This window comes from Echinops telfairi, unplaced genomic scaffold (assembly GCF_000313985.2).
Source record: "Echinops telfairi isolate 266 unplaced genomic scaffold, ASM31398v2 ScPeMD7_7468;HRSCAF=8506_0, whole genome shotgun sequence".
In the NCBI taxonomy this organism is placed as follows: domain Eukaryota; kingdom Metazoa; phylum Chordata; class Mammalia; order Afrosoricida; family Tenrecidae; genus Echinops; species Echinops telfairi.
The window spans coordinates 8442639-8453072 of NW_022111369.1; the positions used below are offsets into that span (position 1 = coordinate 8442639).

The window sequence follows — 10434 nt, forward strand, 5'->3', positions numbered from 1 at the left end:
GTGGGTCCCAGCCAAACTCCTAACCACGACACTGCCAGGACTCCCATGGGTGACCATATTTGTGGGTAATATCCTTTATTTTGTGTGCCAGGCTGTAAGGCCACCTTGGGGAGCAGTTTTCATCCAAGGTTTAGAGATGGCCTCAAGGCAGTAAGTTCAGGGAGTCTTGTACTCCCCCCTGGCCTCACCTGCCTCACAGTCTGAGTTCTCTCTGCCGTCCGCCCCGGTTCTATCGGGGCCCTCGATTGTGGGCCAATCTGTTGGGTGCTCATCAGGAAATGTTTTCAAGTATTCAGATGCATCCTGGGGGTTGAAGAGAATCCTAGCGGGAGGGCCCCTGGGAAGCCGCCCACCTCACGGACTTCCTTCGGTCACTGTGTGCAGAGCCCAAGCTTGCTGGTGGTTAGAGTTTTAGTCTCCCAAAGAGAGGATGATGCTTTCAAATGTCGGAGAAAGGGACTCTGATGGGCCCGGCATGGGTTGAACATCTATATGGTAAATAATCCATAATAATCCCCAGGAGGCGATCACATTGTACAACATGGCTCCCTGCCGTCACCTTGGGGGTGGAGTTGGGATAGTTACGAGGAGAGCGAGGCAGAAGCCCAGCCGGGACCCGCCATAGCGGGCATAAGCCGACTGTTGGGGTCTGTTAGGTTAAGGGATGGTGGTGCTGCTTAGACAGCATCCATGAAGAAGGTGAGAGAGGACCACACATAGGATGACTGGTGGTGGTGGTAGTTGTCCTCCAGTAGGCTCAGACTCACTGTGACCCTGTGTGCAGCAGAAGGAAACACTGCCCGGCCCTGCGCCGTCCTCACAGTTGATCCTCTACTGGATACCACTGTCGCAGCCACCCAGCCACCATATCAGTCCAGCTCACCGAGGGTCTGCCCTCTTCGCTGCCCCTCCGTGTTACCATGGACTGGTCTCTCCAGACAACACGCCCAAAGTAAATGAGAGGAAGCCTCTCCCTCCTTGCCTATAAGCATTCTGGCTGTACGCCTTCCAAGACAGGTTTGTTGGTCCTTCTTGACAGTCCGGGGTACTTTCAGTAGCCTTTGCCAGCACCAGTGTATATATATGGTGAGAGCTTTAACATCGCTGCTGCAGTATCCTCATCAATGCCCCTCCTCAATGATCAGAGATGTAGGACTGTACTTCAGTTGCCTTGGGAAGCAGAAACGGGGCATGGGATCCTTGGCTAGCGAGACTGAGCCAATACCACTGAAGGTACTCAGTGGGGAAAGGCAGTTGGCGAGGAAGTTCACGGGGCTCGTGAAAACACCTCTTGAGATGTGTACTAGTTAGTATCGTTCATGCGGATAATCCCATTCAGTAGTCTGAAGAATTAAAAAGAACCTGGTTTGGGTCAGATGTTTGTTCAGTAGAAGGTGTTTTCCGTTGAGCTGCCCAGAACTGCTGGTCATAGCTCATAATTCGGGAGAAAGCATGACCACTACAGGTTTAACCTCATTATCAAAACATCATTTGGGTTTTGTTGTTGTTAAACTCTTGGGTGCAACCATCTCTTCCACAGAGCACCCTGAAAAGAATTGAAAGATTTGTGCATGTCTCATGCCATTACTCTACAATGCATAGAAAAGCGGGGTACTCGACAAGAAAGCTCCACTGGGCAGAGCTTTCATACTTTCATAGTTCGAAAGTTGCTGAGTTAGTGCACCCAGTGGTGTCACCTAGGGAGGTACTCTGGTCACAGAAGGTACTGTTTTCGTAAAAAACAGTTTTGCTTGAAACTTGTTTTGTATGATGGTCGATTTAAGCATGCGGCTTTGAAATGTTGTTTCCTGCTGGGGAAAAGTGCCACAGAAAACTGTTGTGATGTTGAACACAGCTTACAAGGACAGGGCTATGGGAAAAACTCACGTTGATTAATGGCGAACCTCATTCTGGATGTCTGCCAACTTCCCGAAAAGATGAAGTTGTTGACTCGTAGTGCATTTGGTATTTGTTCCACCAGGTCAGACTGTTAATCAAGCTTTCTATTTAGAGGTTCTGAAAAGATTGCCAACAGGGTGTGACAAGGGGGGGCTGATTCGTGGCAGACGGGGGTCTGGTTTTGCCACCATGACAGTGTACCTGCTCACGCAGCCATCTCTTGCCCCACACACCTTACTCACCTGACCTCTCTCAGTGCTACTTCCAAGAATACAGACCTGAAAGGACAGCGATCAGATGTTGTAGAAGAGGTGAAGAAAAAAAACGAGGGAGGTGCTGTCAGCCGCCCAAACAGATGAGTTTGAAAAATGTTCCCAAGAATGGAATCACAGATTTGATGTTATTGTGTATTGGAGAGTATTTTGAGAGTGATAAGGTTCTTTGGTGTAAAATTCTAAATATAGCTTTGGGGGGGAAAATCTGAGTTTGGGGTGGTAATCCCTCGTATAACCCCTTCAATCAAGCCCTCTTAGGAAGAGAAGTGAAATGTGTTATTTTGTGCATGAATTCTTCTCCGCCTGAGGGCCTTTTAACTTGCTTCTCCTCGGCTATGTTTCTCATAACCCGAGAGTGAGGCAATGCCGTGTGGGACTGCCCACAAACCTTAGCAAAGTGGCTTTCTTCTTTTTGACAAAATCGGGGTGGGGTGGGGGTGGGGCATTGTAGTAGTACTGCTTCACTGTTTTATGTTTTCGCTTGTATCTTGCCTGAAATTTGAAGTGCGTGTTCCAGGATTGTGGTAACACATGTGGAGTTAGCTTTTCTCAACGGGGCTTGCATTTGTTTGTGTTGAGACTTTCTTACCAGAGATGTCTTCGTTATTTCATACAGTGTTGGGTTGGTATTCCTTTCCATGTGTAGATCATGTGCCTGTGGGCCACCCCCAAGACGGCATGTGAAGTTGGACTGGGGAAATGGCCCTCGCGTGTCTGCACCACAGACGATCCTGGGTGCTTTAATATCTGCCCCCACATAGGTTTGCCTCACCCCTCGCGATGGCGCCTGCATGAGGATAGGGCTCGTCCTCGCTTGAGGAACAAGGAAGCATAGTAGTAGTAGGTTGTCCTGGGCCCTGAGACGTGGGAGCAGCGGCAGAGTCGGGCTCTAACCTGAACCTGCTTATCGTGGTCAGTGCAATAGTTAGTTGGTATTGTGCCCTCCTTGTGCCAAGACCTTTGCTCACATGACCTGCCTCTCCTCCCCTCCACCGAGTCTCTGCCCTAAAAGTGGATCATCTCCTTTTCACAGATGAGGGAAAGGCATGGGGCCTTTGGTCCTGACCAGGAATGTTCCCATGGTAACCCAAGTGGTCACTGATGGAGCCAGGGTTCAAACTGAACCCGAGACAGTGTGCCCTGGCCCGTAAGGCCTTGTCGCTTCCCTACACCTGGCTGCAAGCCCACTAGCTGCGTGGAGGGGGAAAGATGGGGCTGCCTGTTCCCGGGGAGACTTATTGGAAGCCCTGTCTCTGGTCTCAGAGTCGGATTGGACTCTGTGGTGGTGGGTTTGGTGGATTGGTTGTTTGTTGTTTTAAACAGTGTGTACGCAAACACGTGCACAGTGAAAAGACTGGGCGTGAAAATGGGAGGGGGTGGAGAAAGCATTTTGAAGGTAAACAGCGTTTTTAATGTAACCAAACTTGCATGAAACTGCGAGAAACATGAACTGGATAAAGGACTTGGGCGGTGGGTACTTCGGCTGGGTCCACTTAGCCATTGTCTTCGTGAGGAGGCATTTCCAGACGTAGAACTACAGGGGAGTTTTGGGATCCCCTCTTAGGACAACCCATTACTGCGCTCATCTTTCCAGCGAAGAGTAGTAAGGGTCCGTTCCGGTGCACAGTAGGAGCTAACGTGGCAGAGAAAGAAAAGCCTTGTCTTTCCTGCTGAAAGGACAAGGGCAGCGGCTGCCCCTGTCCAAGGCCAAAACCTGTGAGACCTGAGAAAAGGAGACCGTCCAGTTAGGTTCCGGCTCTCCCAGATCCTCACAACGGAGACACCAAGAGCCACAGCTATCAGCCAAAAAGCCCCTGGAACACTTGTTCATCGTTGGCAGGCCTGTCAAGAGTCATCTCGATATTGCTAAAGCCTGATTTAACTGATCTTAATTTTTTTGTTCATTGAAGAACTTAATCAACTCCAGGGCAGGAAGCCACCCAGATTCAGGGGTCATAGCCAGGCAGCAGACCCTGCCCCGGGACAGAGCAGGGACCCTTCTGAGCCCTTGTTTCCTCCTGCCCTCCCCTGGATTCTGGGGAATTCCCCCCAGAGCTCAGAGGCTTGTCCACGGGGCTTGAATGCTGGCACTACCGGCGAATGAGAGTAACTGCATTGACAAGACTCGGCGAACTTTCCCAACCACCATTTAATTTTTCTCAAAGATGGCCGAGGAAGAGAAGCTGGCCCCTGGACGCCTGGTCTCAGAGTTCGAGAATTTGTTCTCATCCTGCTTTCAAATGCGTCACAGCGTCCTGGGCAGCTGTGGTGGTGTCCGTCTAGCCCACCTGCTGCACAGTGATAAAGGGGCTGGTGGTCAGAGGGGAGGAAACGAGCTGACTGATGAGTGGAAGGAAGTAAGGAGAGGGATGAATGGTAAGGTTTGCTGTTCAGGAGAAAGGTGGGGCTTTCCACTCAAGCAGAGTCTCAGAAACCCACAGGGCCAGTTCTACCCTGTCGTATAGGGTCACTGTGAGTCGGCATCAGCTCGATGGTGGGGGGTAGGTTTGCTGCTGCAGAGAGCATGTGTTTGGGGATCAAAAGGTAAGTAAACCTCGCACGGCCTCCGTGTCCTTGTCCACCACTGGGAAAGATGCAGAGTGGCCGCGTCCCACTGTCCTGAGCCCTCTGCCTGCCTCCTTTCCCTTTCAGCAACCTCGATGAGATGGGGCGGCTGGGGCGCAGCCCAGTTCTGCCGGTCACACGCCCCCCCACCCTCGATCCTCCCATCTGAAACCACAGAGTCGCCCTTGCTTCCAGCTGGGGAGTCTGCTTCCCCTCCTTCCTACACAGGCAGGCAGGCAGGCAGGCAGGCAGGCGCACGTGTGACATTGTAGGAGTAGGGTTCATGCCCTGAACTCACAGGCTTGTGTAGGTTTGCCCCAAGGCAGAGGGGAAAAAGCAGGAAACAGGGAAGGCAATTGGCGGGAGGTGTGTTCCGGGGCTGTGAGGCAATTTTTTCAATTAACATCTTGTGTCTGTTTTCACCTCTCAAAAAACTAATCTCTCATGCCCCACCCCCCTCGCCTCCCAATGCCCTGTCATCGCTGGAAACATTTGATGGGGTTTTTGTTTTGGGGGGTTTTTTGCTCCTTACATTTGAGAGTGGGAGGGGAGAGGAAGGGAATGGGCTTTTATTCCAACTCTCACACCCATTCTACAGCCCTGTGGGTTTCTTGAAACCTTAAAGCTTTCCAGGAGTAGAAAGCCTCCTCTTGGTCCTGAACTGGTGATCTCAGTGTGTGGTTAGCAGCCTCACCTGTAGCACGCGACCACACCACCTAGACAGCAGTGAGTTGTCTGACCCGGGCTTCTTTCCCGAGGCAATGTGCTTCCCCGCCCTCCCCACTTCCCCCTCCCAAGGTCAATGGTGGGCGCTGTGCCTTGGCCCCCTCCTGCCAAGACTCCTGCCCACGTGGCCGGCTGGGCGCAGTCTTCATCTCTGCCTTTTCTCTTGGCACCTTGAGTCCACCGCCCAGAGTCCCAGACACAGGTGTACTGGGGCTTACTTAGACTTCCCCTTACCTTGTATCAGACTCTCCTGAGCAAGGGCACAGTGACCCCATGTGACAGCAGAACTGCCTTTCTCCCGCGGAACCCTTGCTGCTCTCCACCAGCTGCTCAGGACTTGGCTCCGGGTTTGGTCTGCGAGAATGTCGAGGGTTCGGGCCAGAGGGAAGGCGGGAGAGGGAGGTTCTTGCGCGCCCTGAGACCCGGTGCTAAGGGCCCACGCGGTGCCGCCTACCGGCGGTGGGGGGAACCCCGAGCCGTGGCATCTGCGGGCCGGGCCTCGCCTTTGAAGCGGAGCCACAGGCGGAGCGGTAATTGCCGCTTTGATTACCCGCCGCCCTGGTGGATGGGGCTCTGCCGGGGCTCGCCTGGCCTGGCAGAGCTGCAGCCGCAGCCCCCCAGTGAGGCCTTAGATGTGGGAAGTCTCCCGTCTCCGGAGCCTCATGCCTGTGGTTTCTTGAAAAGAATCTTGATTTGACCGGTTTCATCCATCTCGGCAGCAACCCCGGAAGGCCCACCCTGTCTCCCATTGGAAGAGGACTGGGGCTAGCGGGACTTCTCCCTGGACCCCTCCCTCTTCTCACCCTCCCCCCACTGCCCTGCTGTTTTTTCATGGAGCAGCCCAGGGACACACTGTCACCAGCCAGTTTCACCGGCGACTATTGAAATGCTGGTTGCACTGTCCTGCCGGGCAATGGGGAGCATAGCCCGATGGGACAGGGTTAGGCGCTTGTGCCAGATGCCCAGACACCAGGTTTTCCAGGAGTGGGGGGAAGTTATAGAGATTGTAAAAAGTAGCTCCTGTCAGTCCCCCAGGTTGGATGCTGCCCTTGTGGTAAACCACCCGCCTCTGGGCCCCCACTTTCACTTGTTTGTGCCCCTGCTCAGCTCCGAAGGACTTGGGGAGCCGGAAGTGGGGGCTGCTGTGGGTGGAGAATGGGACACAGCAGCCCCAAAAGTTGTCTCCTCCCAAGGGTCAGAGTTAGCCTTATAGGACAGTCCAGGTCCTTCGGCCAGCAGGCCCTCCCGAGTTACCCCACCTGCCCTAGCAACTCCCACGCTGGAGTGGGGCTCTGGACCGCAGGGAACTGTGATCCCCTGGCCCTGGGTTTCTCTGCTATTCCCAGCAGGAAGGTGAATGTTGTCTTAGAGCCGAGAGGAAACCTTCCCTGGAAGAGCAAGCTGGACCAGGCCTTCGACAAGCGGTGCTGCCGACACACCCTGTAAACAGGCCTCTGTGGGGTGCCCCACCCTTTCCCAGCTGCTTCGTGCTTGAGCGGGGCTCCTTGCTTTTTGGGAAGGCGGGGCTTCCTTGATCTTCCTGTGCTAAGGAGTGGTCCCAGCACCCCATGGCTCAGGTCTTCCTGTGACCTCTGGAGCTGCTGCCACCTAGCTGGACCACAGCCCCTCCCTGGTCACATGCAGGTGCAGCTTTGGGGCCAGCTGCAATGGTGACAAGAGCTAGCATGTCCAGGCCTTTGAAATCCCCTATGTCCGGGTACTTTTAGCCTGGTTTGTGAGGCGGGAGTTGTCACCATTGCCATGGCACCCTTGTGTGAAATGCCCTTTGTTGTCGCTGCGCAGAGATTTCATTTTCATGGGGTCACTAGGGCGGTGGCCAGCACCTCAGAAAAGCCAAACCACACGCACTGCCATCCAGTCAGCCCTGACCCGTGGAGACCTGATGGCTTTCCGAGACGGTAACTCTAACACGAGTAGAAAGCCTCTTCTTCCGGAGGAGCGGCTGGTGGTTTCGAACTGTGGGCCTTGCGGTTATTTTAAATTCTTTCGCGGCTTCCTTCTATTTCTTCTCCTCTAATGTCTCTTTCCGCTCAAATAGAAAGCGTCAAGGTGTCCTATCCTGGTAGCTCCTACAAGGATCAAAGGGGAGTCCTGCTGGCAACAAGGGTGCCACAGCCCCAAGCACAGGGTTTGGGGGGATCCTAGTCAGGGGCTGCCTTGAGCCCGCTCTGCAGCCAAAGGAGAGATGCTCGCTGGGCTGAGCCCGGACTGAAGGAACCGATCCCCTCCAAGTTCTCTTCCTTGAGGTTGGCTTAGTCCCATCGTGTTCGATTGGGTTTCGATCCATCTTTCACAAATTCCAGATCCTTAAAGCTTTGAGGATTCTTTTTTAAAAAATTCCATTAGCATTGTTAATAATCAGTAACATTTCCTTCAAAAGGCCGGTGGCCACAATAATGAGCTCAACCATGACGCTCGAAGATGGCGCAGGACCCCAGATCGGTGTCATTGGCTGTTCACAGGGTCACTGCAAGCCCACACCTCCCTGAATTCAAACCAGACACACTACCATCTTACTCCTAGCCACCCCGCAGGGCAGGCTAGAACTGCCCCTGTGGGTGTCTGTGGCGCTAACTCTTACTGGCGTAGAAAGCCTCTTCTTTCTCCCGAGGAGCAGCCGGTGGTTTTGAACTGCCGCCCAACATGTTACCCACGACGCCAGCGGGACTCTAGCCAGCAGCTAGCGATGCTTTTGTCGTCTGTGTTGTTGCTAGATGCCTTCGCGCCATAGCGAGCTTAGGTACACGACGGCACAAAACGCTGCCCGGGCTTGTGCCGTCCTCACTGCCCTGTGCTCGAAAGCGCTCATTGCTGCAGCTGCTGCTGCCTCTGTCCATCTCGAGAAGGACTCAACTCCCTGCCCGTTACCAGGCTAAGGCTGCTGGGCGGGAAGGAGTCTTGAGAACTGGAGTCTCCCTGTCCCGGGCTGCGGGAGTGAGCAGTGCGTTGGTGGCTTGGGAACTGGGCTGTCACGGTCATGGGTAAATGCAGACTATGGTGCCCCACAGTGGACTCAAGAGAACAAGCACTTTAAGCGGACAGTTCTCAAGCTGGCCATTCATGCATGACCCTCCTCTCAACTTGCGTTTGGCCATTTCTACTAGTGTCTTTCAAACACCTATTTTGTTTTTTACCATGACCCAACATGTTCAATCTACTTCCCATCACATTTCAGGACAGATGTATGCATATATTGGGGACTAAGTTAGGCTTCTTGTGTAAGGTATTCTGAGGATTTGGGACTACCAAGGGGCGAACCGCGTTGAGCCATCGGCCAGATGGACGTGGCTTGAGTTGAATTCAGAGACTTAAAGCATGTGCTGTGTGTCACAGAGGCGCACAGTCTTTCCAAGGTCTGTGACAAAGTCCTATTAATAGCATTTCGTCTGTTCCTTCCCGAGGTGGAAAACGGAACTCATTCCCAACGTGCAAAGCCAAGGCGGCCACCCCAGGACCCCTTCTGGAGATGGAAGCTTGTTGAAAACCCTGACTGTCTGCACGGCTTGCGCAGCCAACCTCCCAGGAGAATTGACACCACCCACATCCCGAGGTCGCTGCTAGAGATGCCACCGATCCACAGACAATCACTGCCAACCAACCCCCTTTCGTCTCCTGCAAGAGCCAAGTTTCAAAATCAAACATTGAAAAAAAGTTTCGTACCAAGAACATTAGAAAGCACACGCGCACGAATGCTAGCAGGCCCTGGGTCCACTGGGAAGCCTCCTTCCCCCACCTCTGCCGAGAACCTCCCAGAGGAGGGTTTTATACCTGTAACCCTCTGGCAAGGACAGTCACTTGGCCGTGTCTGCCTGCCCTCAACAACTGCTCGCTCGCCAGCATCCCAGAGTAGGGACTCTCGGCCGAAGGATCAGTCTGTATGTTTGCTTCTCCTTTTTTTCTTTTTAACTTGAATTTTTTGTTTCAACTTACACTCGGTAGTTTTCACTTGTCTTGTATATTTTGCTCGCCCGGAACATTGAAAGAACAAGTCCGAGGTGGCGGAAGCGCTGGAAAGGAGAACAGAATGAAAGAAGCCCGCTTTTTCTGAGAGACACCTTCTCTGTGAATGTCCTCTCTCCTCCTCTGGAAGGTGTTCTGCGGAGCCACGGACATTGGGACAGCCAAACTCACGCTGTTGGTGGCAGTGGCTGTCCTTTTTCACCGCCGTCGTCTTCTTCTGGGTTTTTTGTTTTAAAGTAAACCTTAACAGATCCTTCTGGCAGATCAGTTTGCAGTGAATTTTCATTTCTTTCCTTCTCACCCCTTGTTGTAAAAAGCCCAGCACTTGAATTGTTATTACTTTCAATGTTCTGTATTTGTATCTGTTTTTATTAGCCGATTAGTGGGATTTTATGCCAGTTGTTGAAAGAAGCATTGATGTGCCTATTCTTTTCTTTTTCCTTTTTTTTAAAGATGACAAGGCATAGCCTTGGCCCCAAACTGTCATCTAACACGTTTGTCATTCCAGTTTGAGTTAACGTGCTGAGCATTTTTTAAAAGAAGCTTTGTAATAAAATATTAAAAAGGAGGGGAAAACAAGGTCATTGTATGAAGTAAGGATGTCATTCCTGACCATCTGAACCTCAGTAATGAGGACCAAATCCAGACCTCGGGCCAGGCGGGATGGCTCCGGGCATCCTCGCTGGCCAGAGCACGTGAGGCCACCTGTTGTGAAGGCAAGCCCCTCGCCTTTCCCTCTCCTACGTGCAAATCCTCAGTGTCAGTGAGTGGCCTGGCCTCTTGCGCCGCCCCAGGAGTAGGTATGCATGAGGGTGAGGAGAAAGAAGAGGCAAGTGGACAGGAGTCTCCTTTTCTGACCATTTCAAGTGGGCCCCTGCTGCCCCCTCACTATGCTCACTAGAGTCCCTGCCGGGTACGTTCTACCTTTACCGCATGTTTGTCCTCAACCTGGCCTTCCAAAACCACGCGCCCTGGGCAGAAGGGGTTC

General features: G+C 52.8%; 1 protein-coding gene across 1 annotated transcript in view; it reads left to right on the forward strand.

The window, feature by feature from the left end:
• Positions 1–10025, forward strand: part of LEF1 (lymphoid enhancer binding factor 1) — a 151147-nt gene extending 141122 nt beyond the window's left edge. Inside the window, exon 12 of the mRNA XM_045284320.1 lies at positions 8888–10025. The gene's annotated coding sequence lies outside the window, so the exon portion shown is untranslated. The remainder of the gene's footprint in view (positions 1–8887) is intronic.
• Positions 10026–10434: the final 409 nt, after the last annotated feature.